We start from the raw sequence: 17,117 nt of genomic DNA, 5'->3' as shown, positions 1-17,117 counted from the left end.
AAATGTTAAGGAGGATATAGGCACCTATTCAACGACTGGTCACGAACCACGGTTAACGCCTTGGCTAGGTTTTTATGAAAATGTAAGAATTATGAAATAATGAAGAGACATTCACAGTCCTCCGGAAACGTGTACGGTTATATTGTCGTACTCAGTTCAGTTAGCACTTAAAAGAAAAATTCATATAGCAATATAAATCTTCCAAAATCAACATAAAATAAGTTTTATGATTTTTAAAAATCTTTTGTAGCTTCTAAAGTGACTCGTATAGTTGAGAAGCTGAAGTAAATTTCATTCGTGAGTTTAAACACGTCAAGCTTTCGTTTTCGAATATATATAGGCTATGTTTTTTTTACATTCATTTGAATAAATATATGTCATGAACTTAATTAGGCATGAACAACAGCAGCTGTTTGCTCGGCAACAGACTTTTCGATCGAAAACTACTAAAGCGAAAATTACAATAATAAATGTGTCGCATTCATACAATAACAGAATGACGTCAACAATCTTGATGCAACATTTTACTATTCAAAGAGATGCATCGCCTCCAAGCTATGAGGCATACAATTCATGCATGTATAACTCGCTCAGCCTAATTTGCAAATACGAATGGGGGCGGTAATTGTTGCTGTTATTGTTATTAAACCAGGGCTCGAATTATAAGGTTCGAGAGGAGTATGGCATTTTTTTATTATTGGGAATTAGGATGAATTTTTAGAAATGAAAATGGCAGTGCAACATAGAATTGTTTTAAGTTTTCAAAACGGGCATATGAAAACATTGAAAGTGCATCAAGGAATTGTGTTCCTGAATGAGAGAAAAATCAAAATATATACATATATATATTATAAATATATATATATATTATATATGTATATATATATATATATAGCCTTATATATATGTAGCCCTATATATATATAGCCCTATATATATATAGCCCTATATATATAAATATATATATATATAAATATATATATATAGCCCTATATATATAGCCCTATATATATAGCCCTATATATATAGCCCTATATATATAATATATAGATAATTTATATATATATATATATATATATATATATATATATATATATATATATATATATATATATATATATATATATATATATATATATAAAAAGTTATCAAAAACGGCACTAACGGCATTCTTCAGAAATATTGAAAGGGCATCTAGGATTTTTATTCCAAAATGAAAGTAAACATGAACGATTCATAATAAATGTTGTTAAAAACCGTTCGGCTGAGGCTTTATGTCTTCCTAGTCAGTCGATTAAGTTATTTAGCTGGTTAGTTTCTTTATACTCTATATATTGGGTTAGGGTTTAGATCAACAATATCGATTAAACATTTCACTATTCAAAGAGATTCATCGCCTACAAGCTAGTATGAGGCATACAATTCATTCATGATGTGAAAGTCACTCAGCCTAATTTGCATATTCGAATGGGGGGGGGGGGCGGTATTATTCGGAAATAGAAGGTTAGGGGTTAGGAAATATTAACCTGAGTAATCAGGGTAATACTTCCATGCTTCCATGCTTGAATCCTGATTATAGTTTGATTATGGAGTATCATGATTGTGATAATTATGACGCCCTCATAAGACAATTTGGTTAAAGGGGCACTGCAGTTGTTGTCTTTGGTCACGGACGATTTTTGAAGGCATTTACGGCAAGAAAGAAGTAGGGTGGGTCACTGACGGCAATTTGCCCTGCAGTGAATATGTAAAGTTTGTAATGACAGCTACAAAAGTGTCTAAAAACGTGCTAGCGACACTGAAATTCTTCACCGATAGTTGAACACTTGTAATACCTGTGTAAGTCACTGGTTTGTATCCCATTGTATCCAATAATTTCTTTCAAAGTTCAGTTATAAATTTCAGTCAGTTTTCTGTTCATGATTTACTGGGGGTTTTTTTCTTCCTTTGAGCAACAAATCGTCTGCCGCTTACATTAATATTTGTTGAAGAATTGAGTGAAGATTATCTCAACGCGGAAATAAATGAAATAAAAACAATGAAATAAGTTTAAGCTTACTGATCATATGTGTTTGGTTGTCATTATTCGAGCGTGTCTCTTGTTGACTACTCTTCTGATCCTTATGACCAAACTGTAGTATGAAAAAAAAAGAAAACAAAGAATTATCCAATAAAATTAAGGGATAGAAAAGTTAGCAGCCATGTTATTCAGAATTGGGAATATTCTATTATGTGAGAAAACGGCTAAGTAAAATTTCATTCATCATTTCTGTTAAAGTATTTTATGAAAATCAGTATGCCATTTTCTTTAACGCATATTTGGTTACCATCACATCACATTTTGACAATTCAGACTTTCAAATCATACTTTCAAATCTTTTCAAAATAACGAACACCTTATAATATATAACAAAGCTACAAAGTGAAAGTTTATTCTGTTTAAAAAAATGGCGTTGCACATCTGTATCCCATGGTTTGTGAGCTGAACTTGTTACATAGCCACTTATGATGAAACAATATTACAAAGTGACCCCCTTCCCACCCCAACTTACCCTCAAGGCCCTTCCCCCCCCCCCCGATCTCCCACCGACGAATCCAGCGGTGATTTTACAGGAAAATGTATCAAATGTGAAACGTGAAGTGACTCAGAAAAAAGCATTGACTTATTATATATATATTTCAGCGAATTAATTTTCAAAATTTTCTCGATTAAAATAACAAATTATAACTGAGACATAATTCACCTGTTGATCAAACTTCAGATCATTCTCATCGTCAGCTCTATGAAGTATCGTCTGCAGTTTTTCGATATATCGAATCGCACTTCTCAATATCGTCACTTTCGGTAACCGTTGTTGTGAATTCACGCAGGTCTTGTGTTTCAGAATTTCAAAGGCTGCGTTCACTCGGCATAACCTACGTCGCTCTCTCTGCGTCGCCGCTCGTCGCTTTTCGGCAAGAGTCGACTTCTTTCGACGACAATTCGAACAGGCCCAAAAGAAACACCGGTTATTTGGACATACCGGAAAACCGTCAGTTTGAAGCGTCCAGTTCGATGCCACATTTACTACGCGATCACGTACAACCTTTTCGCCACCACGATCGCATTCATCCTTCGATAGAAACTCGTTGCTTATACGTGGAACGTCCATCTTACTTACAATGCCGGAAGATTCCTGCTTGTCATTGTGTAAAACGTAACCTCCATCATGGTGTAGAGTCTGGTGCCTGTCGAAAAGAAAGTTCAACTCTCGCGTCGGCCATTCACCCGCTGGATAAGTTTCATTCGCGGTCAAAGATTTTTCACCTTGCAAAGTCATTTTTCGAAATATACGTCTGCAAACTCTTCGTTGAGTATCATAAGATTGAATGGATCAAAATTATTGCAACGAATCTATGAAAACTAGGTTTTTCATATTCAATCACTCACTCGAATCCAATTGATAAAGTCGATCACCAAGAAATAACCAGAAAAGTGGTAACGAAATCGTCACCACACTGTATATGTATACATGGTGCTTGAGTGGCATATGCATTAACATACGATACATGGGCCATTGTAACAATACATATTGATAAACTGATGTAGTATAGAGACATATATTTCACGTATTATTTGGTCTTTATGTCGGTATTTGTTGAAGGTTTTGTTGAAGCTGTTCGAAATCATGAATGTAAGCTCGACAGAGGAAGAGGTCTGAGAGAAACGTATCGTGGTCGTGAAATGTTGGTGTTAGTCATAGACGGTAGCTTAGTAGCGTATTCGTGATCTTGCAGTTGAATATTCAATCACCTTTGATGTCAGTAAAAAATAAAACTTTGGGGGTATTATTACTTACCTATAGGCTTCAGTCGAGTGATTCAAAAGATCTCAAAAGGCCATATGCAGGACACGTATGTAATAAGTTATCAAGTCCAGACGCATCCATTGTCAAGCTTACACTGATGATGCATGGGCGACAGATCCTCGGGAGGGGAGGGGGTGTTGGTGGGAACCCCTCTCACTGTTTGTACATGTTAACAAATTTGCACTGAAAAAAATCTCAAACGTTAGCAAAATAATGTCCATAAACTAATAATAATCGGCAGTAAAGGCCTAATCATTCAAACGTTAAACAGGCGTTACTTGGTCCAACAAACATGTCTGCATCACATACAGCGATACCGCCGAACTCAAATGAATACCCGACTTTTATACAAGAATTTGGGAACCTTTTCATGTACCAACAGGTTATAAATTCACCGGATTAACAGCGAAAGAAGGCAGGTCACCTTCCACTCTTTTCACTCCTTCCCCCACCACTGCACCCAGCCCAACCATCTGTCCATTATTCATACACCCCTTCCCCACTGCATCCCAACCCAACAATCTCTCCATTCATACACCTATAGTATGAAACACACAAACAAGTAACTTTTAAACGTTACGCTATGGAAAGGTATAATACTATATATGTGAGAGTATTATCTTTCACATAGCTTATTTACATACAAACATATTTACGCTGCTTGTCGGATATCAAATCATATCGTATTTTGTAGATTGATGATAGATTTGACATATCTTGTTGCGTCAATCGATTTGTATTACGTAATTAATATAAGAATTGGTAAACTGCTTTCAAAACACATAAATGTCCTTTAAATATTTTAGCAAAATTGTAGACTAATCTTGTAACTATTTTGTTTTGTATTTTTAATTTAAGAAAGTCATTTATTCGACACTGCTATAGTGAAAACTATATATTCAAATACGGGAAAATTGTCGAGTCCCGAAGAAGGTGTGTAATTGTGTGTTATAGGTGGGGCGCTATACTGTTTTGGTGCTTAATGAAGTGCGGTGAATGTAAAATGTTATTAGCCTTCTTTTTAATACAGGTTTCAACACTAGAATTGACACGGGTTAACCACATTCGCATCCATTTACGCCTTAGTTGACTTCGCTTTTGGTATACAGTTCACAGAACTTTACCGTATATCACGTTTTGCTTGAAATACCAATCTCAAAATATGAAAGATTCTTTCATCTGCCCCTTATAGCACTGGCCACCACGTCAGCTAGTAAAATATATGTTTGAATTAATATATAAAGACTTCAGAGAGGAGCATACGAAAGTGAAAAGAAAGAATTGCGTGACGCAATTAACTTTAGATGGAATCGAACCCGGAGCACCAGCTTACCAATTCCAGCTCTACCCACTTAATCAACTGACTAGTTTCTTTTCTTTTAGCTTTAATTGTTGTTGACGGTTGCACAGTATGTATTCATTGCAATAAATTTCACTACTTTAAACAAACTGCCCTTCCAAACAACCGTCCTCACATTAGCATGAAGGACGAGAATACTTAAACATATAATAATTGACGACGTTTCTTTATTACATCCCAACATAAAGGCGAGGAGTAAAGTTTTCTTTGAAAGATCTACATGTACAATCGACTTACACTACAATGCTATTGATGAGTTCGAAACAAGAATAATAGTAACGAAACGATTTCGTTACGCTACAATAGTTTTGATTACATTGAAGTATACAGAAAAAAAAGAAAACTTTTCTTTTGGAACAAACGGTAGTAAAAATGTCTAATTATTATTAATTTTGTTTTATGTTAATGCTTCTTTTCGTAGAAGGGAGTTTGTTACTTTGGTTTAAGCCCACCAGGATTATAATGCACTTATTTCACAGCAAGTTGTAATTCATTTGCATATATTCTTTGTTTTTCTCTTGTAAAGATTGTGAAGATATATATAAATAAATGAAATGATATGGGATAAGTCGACGATTTGTTTGTAGAAATACCATACTATTATAATTCGAGACAAACGAGTCGAAGTTTGGCGATAATAGGTTCTATATCTCATCTGGGCTGGCGTAGAATCAACAAAAGTAACAAGTTCGTTTTTGTAAAGATGCACATACTGAAATACGTTTTTCTCCCCCCCCCCCCCACCCCACTTTTTGATAGAGTTGTAACCCGTTGGTGCTCTGGTTTTCGCTTGACTTCAAAGAGTTCTTCGTCTCAGCTCCCTCCCTTACTTAATATGGGCACACCGTCCCTGTGATATCGAACCGGTTCAGCAAACCTAAAATATATCTATAGAGACCAAATATTGCATGGAATAGATCTCCATTACAAAATGGTACTTTTAGAGAATATTTTGGCAAGATAGAGATCGAAACTTCAAGCAAGATTCGTACGATTTCAGTTTGAAACAAGGAGGGGTAAAAACTCTCTGGTTTGAAAAGGTACACCATACACAAACTTACTACTTAAGTGGGGTGGGGTTGAGAAAGATGATCACTGTGGGCTTTGCAGAATTGGCAAACTATACAAACTTGCTTTTCGAGAATGTCCCATTTTTCATGGTCATTCCACAACAGTGGCCATTTGAGTCAAACGTCTCATTCAATAAGTTTGTCGCCCTCCCCTACTCACGTATACTCAATATGAAACTCGGTTTTCCTTACAGGAAATGTTAGAATCAACTTTATAAAACTTTTCCAACACTGTACATGCCATGGTCGGGTAAGAAACAGTATCTCTGTGTACACAAAGTAGGTAAAACTTAAAAGCCATTTGTCAAAAAAGGCTTATTTTATTTCATAACCGACAAACAGAGCCAGGAGAAAATGTATGTTTCCTATCTACCGCCATCACTTTCGATACGTAAGGAGGTGGGAAGAGATAAATCTGAATCTGTAATTCGACATGCTTCCCTCAATTTATACTCAATGAACCAACCAATCTTCTAACTATACCAACCATTTTGTCTATAAATAAGAAACACATCTGTATGCCAATTAACTTTACAATGTCATACAAGTCTATAATTTGTACTTCTCTTTTGCAAATACAAAAACCTCAAGATAAAAAAAAAAAAATGAAAAATAAAACACATTTTACTTTTAAAATATGTAATTCTGCATGCTGCCCTCACTTTATACTCTCTGACTCAACAAGTCTGCTAAAGCATCAATCAATCTGGTAACTCAAAGTGCCCGCTGTATACTAATGTAACTCTACAACGTCTTATAAACTAAATGAAATCACTGTAGTTTCGAAGAAATAAAATGGAGTCTGTAAGTTTATAATAATATAATAGATGATAATGATATCGATGCAGTTATCCTGCCATCGCAGTTAGTTGATCATGATTACAGCACTACCACCACTAATTCTTTTTTCACAGTAGACCAACAATACGCTGATGATATCTCTTGGGCATCAACTGGTCAGCATATACTGCAAGACATCGAAAAACGAGTCTCTGACAAACTGGCAGTAAGAAATCTGAAAATCAATTGCACAAAAACTGAGAAATTTCAATCACAAGAAAAGGAAATGACAGTTGGAAGAAATGTAAATATGTTGGAAGCTTGCTGGGAACCGAAGAAGACATTAACAGAAGAATTGGTATAACCAACGGTGCTTTCAACACACTGTCAAGCATTTTTAAAAGCAAAAACATAAGCCGGAAAATTAAGCTTAGGATCTTTGAGACTTTATTAAAGAGTATTTTTTTGTACAATTGCGAACTGTGGGGCACAACGAAGGATCTTGATCGCAAAATTGACACTTTTCAAAGGAGACTACTTCGAAATATTCTCAACATTAGATGGACCAATAATAATTGGTTATCATATGATGAGCTCTACAACGAAACCAACCAAACACCTTGGTCATCGATAGTCGCACATAGAAGATTGAGATTTTTTGGTCATGTAGCAAGACTCCAAGAGGACGCTCCAGCAAAGGTTGCTCTAAGCAGGGAGCTGCTACTCTTAGAGTAGCAGCTCCCTGCTCTAAGAGAAGCACTGAGACATACTGCTAAACCAGTTGGAAGGCCCGTGACTACCTTGCTTGGAAAAATAAAGTCGCAATTCAAGGACATTAATATTAACAGTTTCGAGGAAGCAATAAACCTTGCGCAAGATCGTAAAACGTGGCGGAGGTTAATCACTGAGCATGTCGAATAGACGAGACTCAACTTACTACTACTACTAAGTTTATATGCTGCCCTGACTATGGATCAACCAATAGAAACCAATCAATCTTGTAACTTAAAAGGCTTCTATATATATGCTTATTAAACCCTAGAACTAAATGAAATCAATGTAGTGTGTATATCCTATTTGCAAATACACTGCCGGTCACATATACGCTCGCAATAAAAAAAAAGTAAATTAGAAAGGTAAATTAAAGGAAATAGTTCGGAGTTTTTCTTTTAAGAAAAAAGCATCGTCATCGTCATTGTCATCGTCATCGTCATCATAACTAAATAATGCGGTTTCCGTTTTACGTATATGAAAAGTATATTTCATTTATTTACAAGTTTGAGGGCATATGAAGTTTATTTCATATATATATATAGCCTACAAGTGGCCTGTGCAAACAGGGTTAAGCCTTTCGACAAACGGAAACAATCTGGTATTTGTCCATACGCTCTCGTGACGTCATCAAAGCGCGATGTAGTTTGTTTTGTACAAATATTTCATATCCGTAAGGCAAAATATCCAAGCAGGAATACTGTATGCACAAGCCCTTTCTTTTTTTACATTGGTTAAAGTTTACTAAAGACGTTTTTAGAGGGGAAAATATTTACAAGGGAATTTTTTGGCAAAGGTCAAGATGGTATTTTTAGAAAAACATAATATTTTTTTTTTCTGGTTTTGTTTCAGCTATATACGAGGCTTTTCATTACGTAAAAAGGATTGTTTATTATCTGTAGAGATGGGTAAAAACAGGTGGCAATATTTTCCGCTTCCGCCAAACATTTTTTTCCTTTTTCTTTCCACCTCTCTCTCTCTCTCAATTTATCATTCCGAGCCTTTCTTACTCTTTTTACGAAAAAAACAAAACAGCAATTTTTCTCATAATGTTGGCGAAATGTTTAAAGGAGAGTAAACCTTACACGAAGAGTACTTTTCTTTGGGTCGAGTAGAGGCGTGTTTTCTTTGAAACCTCGAGAGAACAGTGATAATGATTGTGTATAGATGGTTCCATAACAAACATGAATGATGTAGTAGAATAATCTCGTGTCTATATTTTCATTATTCTTGCGAGAAAGGTAAGCAATTATCATAACAGAATGTTGTTCACAAGGAATATGTTATCATATGCATTCGATAGGTCGTCGCATTGGCCTATGTAGAGTGATATACTCAACATTGATTAAATTCAATTCCATTTAAAAATATTTCTCATATTTAGAAGTAATACATACCGGTAGTAAAGTAGCAAATAGCATAATGTGAAGGGCACTAAACTAGAATTACCTTTAACGGACCAGTGTCCATAAAGAAAAAAGTAAAGAAAAAAAAGGCTTTAATTCGTCCGTTTGTTCTGTTAGGATTAGTTGCAACAGAAGAACAATTTTTTTTGCCATGAACGACCAATCTTCAGCTATCGAGTAAGGGGTATAGCGTTTACCTAGTGAAAACTAAGACAGGTATCGCACCACAATTAGAGTAGTGCACGTCCACATGAGAGGTTAACTATTGTCGGAAAATAGCCCTAAAGTGACCTACTGTATTGATTTGTGTTAACATTTTTTGAGTCATCACCAGTCTATTTGATGCTTGGATGTTGGAGAGGATGAAATAAACTACTGATGGTCTAAAAATGTAAGGTATTTTAGGATATCTTGGGGGACACAAGAAGATTCTGCAGCGACAACTGGCAGATGGGAAGGGGAGCACTATGATAAACTTTGAGCTCTTCTAGCTCAAAATTTAAACGGTCATGGTGGCAAAAATTGAATGTTTTATGATAGTTCAAGCCATTAGCTATCACATGATGGGTAGGACACGGTCAGTTGAAAACTTTTATCTATTCTTTATCGGCCTTGGAAAGTGACGAGTTCAGTGTACGGTAAGTCAATGGGAGCAAGTAATTGTGGTGCGGGACCTACAAGGACCAATAGACCACATTACGATTTATAGCGTGTTTCTATCTATAGGGAAATTATATTGCGTATAGAGCAATAGCTATACCTAGTAAGAACCATATTGTAGGCATTGTCTTGTTTTTGTTGTTGTTTATTAAGTAGCCGACTACACTGAAATAACATTAATGCTGTATTTTGGGTCAACTGATGAAGTTAAAGCCTTTTGGGGTTACCGGTGTAAATGAAGATATAAACAGATACATAGATATAGATGTATGAACCACGTTGTAGCGTTGGTTGCATATACCTTTGATACTAACGATTCATACATATCAGCACACAATATGTATGTACCAGTTCCGCGATATTTCGTGTTTATACGTCACATATTTAATAATTCAAATGTCAAAGTCACTGGGGAAGAAACTAAAATTTACTTTTTCACATCCGTTAACTTTGAAATGTGACAACTTTGCCAAATTATGTTACTCGATAGAAAAGAAAAACTGTATTATGACTAATATACAGTGCAAATAATCAGATCATAAATTCACCAGCATGCACATGCACAAGACGTCATCTCTCAAATGGGGTTAAATCCAAGTAAACTTTAACATCTCAGTAATGCGAACTTTGTCCCCATTACCACCGTACACTAAGTTTTAACAAGTTTGAGTTCCTTACTGATGGTCGTCGACTTGGCATGTTAAAACATGTAACGACACATAATTATACGTTGGTTTATGTTTGGAAAGACTCATAGTTAACAAAACATGACAGGAACACTATTATTCATTATAATATATATAATTGTTTTTCCCGTCGAGCTCCTGGAACCTCCCTTCAGCATTAACTAAAGTTGAAGTGCGGAACAAAGAAGTTTACAGAAGTTACAATTATACAGATAAACCGAGAAAAACAATTAAAATCAAATCAAAATGAATAGGCAGATATGAAGATACCGTTAGATATATGAGTCGGTTTGTTAAGCTATTATTATTATTATTTATATATTCTCAGGTGCCCATATCAAAGGATGAGCGGAGGGGGAGGGGTGTGAGGGAGATCTGATAATGCAATAGAATTTCCCTTCCACTATATACTTTTCTTTCAGTATATCGACCATTCCATTGCACATAATATTTATAGATATGTATACAAAATATACAATGTTATGCAGTATATACAATATTTTTGAAAACTTGGAGATATAGAGAAAACCCCTTTCACTATACTACATAGTGTAGAGGTGAAATGCAACATGAACTCCATAGGGCTGAACGGCAACTCCACGGTGTTAGGGAACGTGCGTCAATAGAATATCGCCCCCTCCCACTCCACCCTTCCACCAACCCCCTCCTCACCGAAATCCACGCACACTTTCGCCTGACCAGTACAACCCCTTTAGTCTGGTTTCCTTTTACAATGTCGGTTAATATGTTGATGCTGACAATACGATAATTATTCACAACGCGGATAGTGCTTTTAGGTTAGTGGCAATATCATGGTCTGACGTCATATGTATGTATGTATTTTAGATCCCCCTGCAGGCAGGAACTCGCGAAGAAGCCTCATTGGCTTATCAAAGCCGCAAGCTGACCGAAGTCAGTCTCTTACATTCATATTTAACGTCAATGATTATGAATTGTCAATTGTCAACATCTCTGTAACTGGACGACGAACCGGGGATCTTATATGATTGGAAGGCACCGGCGTTAACCACTGAGCTGACACTCCTATATAGGCCTATATTTCAACCATTCAATCCCAATTATTATGTTACTGACCGACTGTACTTCTCGTTTAAGATAACAACAACCAATAAATAACAAGTAAAAATAGTTAATTGATTCATTAACTCTACCATAATAATGTTTCATGCAATTATGCATTCTTTATCTTTCCATATGAAAATGTTCACTTTGTTCGTTTCTTTATGTCTGTCTGTCTGTCTATCTATCTGTCTTTTTTTTGTAATCGGCTCGCACCGGTTCGACAAAGATGGTTAAAAGGTTAAGGTAACATTTGTAATGATATATTTTAACTATTTTAACATGCACTTTATCATATTTTGACATAACAGTGAAGGTTGGTTGATAGAGCATGCACACAGAACACACATTAAGTACTATGAACTTGGGTTATACAGAGTTAACAATTAATCAAAGATTATAAGAATAATTTAGATCTACTTATAAAGAGATATTAATATCAGTCGTGCTGACGACATAATAATTACCGGTAGAAAACTGCAAAAATGAAATGTAATTATCGGAAAGGTTGCTTATTGCTTCAAGTTCTTTCATGCAAGCTATATGTCAGTATAAAACGAATCACTAAAAAAAAATTGTTCTCGAACATGATTGCTTTTTCCCCGTTGTTTGCACATTGTGCAACTTTAATATAAGCTATAAATATGAGAGCATTTCATGTTATCAATAGACCAATTCTGACTACGCTCTCGGTATTGCTTGAGTTATGGTTAAGTTCACGCGTACGACGAGTTGTGTTTCATAATGAGAAAAAAAAATGAGTTATGCTTGAGTTTATTAAAGCGCCACTTCAGAGTTGAATAATACATTGTTCTAAGACAATGGGATTATAATCTAAGGATTAAAAGGTTGATCATTAATGTGCTATCTTCGGATCATTGATAGCCTACGTTGTGTCTTTGGGCAAGACACTTAACCTCAATTGCTTCTCTTGTCCCAGCTGTAGAAAGGTGTCCCAAATAGACACGTATAGATGTAACGCCCTCCCATGTCTATGAGCGACTGTTTGAATTGTGCACTCGTGTGTGCGTGTGTGTGTGGGTGAATGTATGTGGGTGGGTGTTTTTTACCAGTGACAAGGGGTTAACTGTTGTAAATTCGTGCGAAGAGGGTCACGTGCGGCCAGATGGTTCATAGGCTTCTTCTAGTTGGCTTTCGTTATATAACACACGCACGCACAAAGTATACACTTGGTAGCCAGTTAAACTTGTACTACACATAATGTAATTAAATGACCGAAAAGTTAGCACCATTTTGCATCTGAGGTCCCTTAACCCCCCAACCCCCAAGTTTTTCTCATGTTCCCCTCGCGTTAGATCCCTCCCCAACACAAACACTAACCACATTTCCAGTCGCACTCTTCCTATACGGGCCTGTTTAGTAACGTAGGTAAAAATGTTTGATCTTTGTGAGCTAAATTAAAATAGTTTATTTGAAGTGTTATGAAAAATAATAAAAAAACGGCTATATTTTAAAACATGAAAGAAGCAGGTGATTAACAACTGACAGCAATTGTACTCGGCGGTTTAAAAGTACAACCACTACCCTAGGCCTCCACACCACCCCCCCCCCCCCCGCCCCTTCTCCTTCTCTCGTCTAATCCCCTATCATTCCCTTTCAAACATTCCTTCGCCGAAAAGGAGATGGCTTTTAAGTCGCCTTTACGTTTACCGTCATGAATTAACATGCATTCATGTGAGTCATATGTTCATGCGCTGCGCTTTTCTTACGCGTTTCACATGCGTTCAGTTGGTTTCACATTTCGCATTCATGTTGTCAAGTTTGTCCTCAATTGGCGTTCCCATGAAAATCAAGATTATCCCTGTCTCCCTCCTGTGGTTTAACCTGGTGGAGTTCTTCTTAATTCCAACCAAATAAGAAACGCAGACGCGAACCTTTTTACGCAGTAAACAAAACTCAAGGTAAACAGACGTTTGCTCTTTCCGACGTGCAGGGCAAGATCTTGCCTTTTGGTTGTGAGCTGCTGGAGAGGTTATTGAACGGTGACAACAAGCAAACCTTAGGTTTATTTTAAGCAGTGGTTTTACGGTTTAATACCTCTTTTTTTGCAACCACAGTTATTTGCTATTAATCTCAAACTTGGTTTAATCTATTGTTTCTTGACAAAATATGGATATAAAAAACAATGGATATTCCCATGGTATGTCTGGAAATAGACCGATTATTCTCCCTTAGAATGTGCTCTCCTTTCACCTTTTTACGTCAACCGTCTTTTTTATTTCATTGTTATCCTCGACTCAGAAAGAAATAGCATATGATTGATTTAAACGTTTGGTTTACACGAAAGAAGTGGTGTAAACACATTCATATTGTTTTTCTGGTGTCACAGAAAGCGTGTGTTTTGTCGTAAATTACCAAGGGTCTGAAAAACATGGCTACCGTGGCGGGCATACCATTACTCCCACGAGAGCTATTTATGACATTCCCACACTAACGTCCTTCGGTATGTCGATCATGATCTTGCCCTGCACGAGCACGAACACGAGCAAGAGCAAACACATACATACATATATATATATACACACACACATATAAATATATGTATATATAAATATATATAAATATATATATATATATATATATATATATATATATATATATATATATATATATATATATATATATATATATATATATATATATATATATATATATATATATATATAGCAGGAAACTACTTTAAATCTTTTGTCTTATCTCTGAATTTCTAAATTTTCTGCTATTTCCGAATTGCAACATGTTCTCAGTATCGAAATTTCAACATTTGTTTTTCCAAGTTTTCCTCAATTTTTTTGGTTTTTCATGTCCTTGGATTTTTCGACTTTTTCTCCTTCCTAGATTTCGAACATTTCAACAGCCGTTCGCTAAAGCTATTTCATTAAACTAATTATGTTATTCGGTTCTCAACATTTCCTCGCAAAGTAAAATCACAAACTTAAAAGATTTCTTTTATGACTTATGCATATATGTTAAATGATTTGATTAACAGTAGTAAAGTTGTTGACTTTTAGAACATACTGCAAGTGGAAGACACTCTGATTTGAACATCGGCCGACACTGCGTCTCAAAGGTTACTTTTTTTGCACAATTCAACCTACAACTATCCGAATATTTGATACCAGTTACTCAGGCCATTGCGACATCTGAACGCCTTCGAGCAAGAAGTCGTTGATCAGACCTTTCGTAAGCATTGTAGGATGGTATAGTACGGAATCATTAATGTGCCATCGACATGTCAAAACTGCTACTTATTTTATGCCGGTAATTTGCTGCCGAAATGTTCAATAACTTATTTTACATTTTGGCAAGAAATGCAAAATATCCTGAAATAAGTTGATACTTGGTAGAATTACTACAATTCAATCTTTTTGCAATGCATTGAAGTGACTAATTATTCATTTCTAGTTTTGATAAATCGCTGAACAAACGCAAGAAAGAAAAAGAAAGAGAGAGAAAAAAACTGCTCCAACCTTTTGATGGCACTTCTACGCTTCCATAGTATAGGGAGAATTCCAATACATATTTGACTATAGAAGTATTGGATTGTTGGTATGCGACCTTCGCTAAGGTCAAAGTACCTACAGCTCTTGAATATTGACAACAATCTTTAGTTGTTCCCCTAGAAAAAAAGTACTCTCTTTACTTCTGTTCTCCAGGGTTCACCCAATCGCTAGAGACTTCCCGTGTTTTCCTAAAATAAATTGAACACTTCCTCTTGTGAAGTTTAAAATCACCACCGCCTATGGGAGAACTTAAAGCAGCTTTCCTCGTTGCTTTTGTTGTTTTCGAAAAATATTCAGTATTAAAATTTCATAACAACGCAATCTACTTAATTCCAGTTAACTGATACGGCAAGTCATAAGGGACAAACACCTCATAATACATCCTCGTATTAATACGAATAAACACGCGTATTAATACGAATCTATACGCGTATTAATACGAATATATACGCGTATTAATTCGAATATATACGGTTGCGTATTAAATCAGACAATAACTGACATGTCTTAAACTTGCAGGGGTGGGCAACCTTTTTGAATGAATGGGCCAGATATAAGGAGTGAAAATTTGACTGGGCCGCACCTAACCAACGGCCTGCTGTTGATTTCAAACCTTTGATTCCGAGGACTTTCAAGCAATAGGTGTGTGTACTTAATCTGTATTCACAAAAACATAATATCAATACAATACAGTTGATAATTAATGGGGATAATAGGCCTACCTGGCAGCACCATTAGTGCCGATAAATTCTAAATTCGATCAATTCTAAGCAGCTAGCTCGTTTTTTTTTTGTGATAATGTCAAATAGATTGATTTTTCTTTTTCTTGAGATATCTCACGGGCCGCAAAAATTACTGGCGGGCCGCATATGGCCCGCGGGCCGTAGGTTGCCCACCCCTGACTTAATGGCTCCATCCATGATATAAAGTCGCAGAACAGTAAATGCAACACACATGCATACAAAAAAAGAAAAAAACGGATAATATAATAATATCATAGCCTCAAATAACATGTTGACTCGGCATGCACTTGCAAATATGACAATGAAGGACAAATGGTGTTTGTCCTTCATTTTTGTTTGACCAAAAAATTACTCTTGTTTAATACCAAAGTTAACACACATGTTAGGGTATATGAGTTGGTAGCATTAATATTCACAAATATGGGTCTGAATGCTTTGTGGACATGACGTCAACATTAATTTTAATATATGTTAAATGACAAAATAAAAAAGAGATAAAAAATAAACTAGCTATTGAAATCGGGCATAGCTATATAGAACAAACACGAATGCTCGTTTTTTTTTTGTCTTCATGTTTTTGGACTATGATTTATCCATACTAAAATTCTGCGCAAGACGATTATTTAAAAGTAGTTGTTTAATTTCTGCTGAAATATTCAATACCAATCGATATTAGATTCTCAAAACAATGTTGATGTGAACATTTTCAAACAAGGAAGTAAAATTTTAGATTTTTTTTTCCAATTGCGAATCTCACGTGATTAATAAATATATTAAAAGTGTATGGTAGCCTTCTCATCTGACTTTCATAATTACATGGTATAGCAAAACACACACACACAGGTGTGTTTTACATTTAGACCGAGGACCCCATTGTTCTTTCCATTGTTCAAATCCACGTACCCTAACCTTAACAATACCCCTTAACAATAGAATTCTTTCGAGGACGTGGTGATTCTTTAGAAATCACCAAGTCCTCGGTCAGAATACAAAACAAGTGCAGACTCACACACAAACATTTTACTATACGTGCTTAGATAAAAGCATTAAGCAATAAGTTGGGTGCCCAACTGCAGGTTAATTCCCTACAGTTTTGATCTGGCCCAGGTGTCTGCAAAAGTATTCATCCAGGCCCTGGTCCTATGTTCTTTGTGAAACTTTACCCTGTTTAACCTGTCTTCCAATATGA

The sequence above is a fragment of the Apostichopus japonicus genome, chromosome 1 (genome assembly GCF_037975245.1).
Source record: "Apostichopus japonicus isolate 1M-3 chromosome 1, ASM3797524v1, whole genome shotgun sequence".
In the NCBI taxonomy this organism is placed as follows: Eukaryota; Metazoa; Echinodermata; class Holothuroidea; order Aspidochirotida; family Stichopodidae; genus Apostichopus; species Apostichopus japonicus.
The sequence above is the reverse complement of the archived record's forward strand: the minus strand, read 5'-3'. Positions refer to the sequence as shown.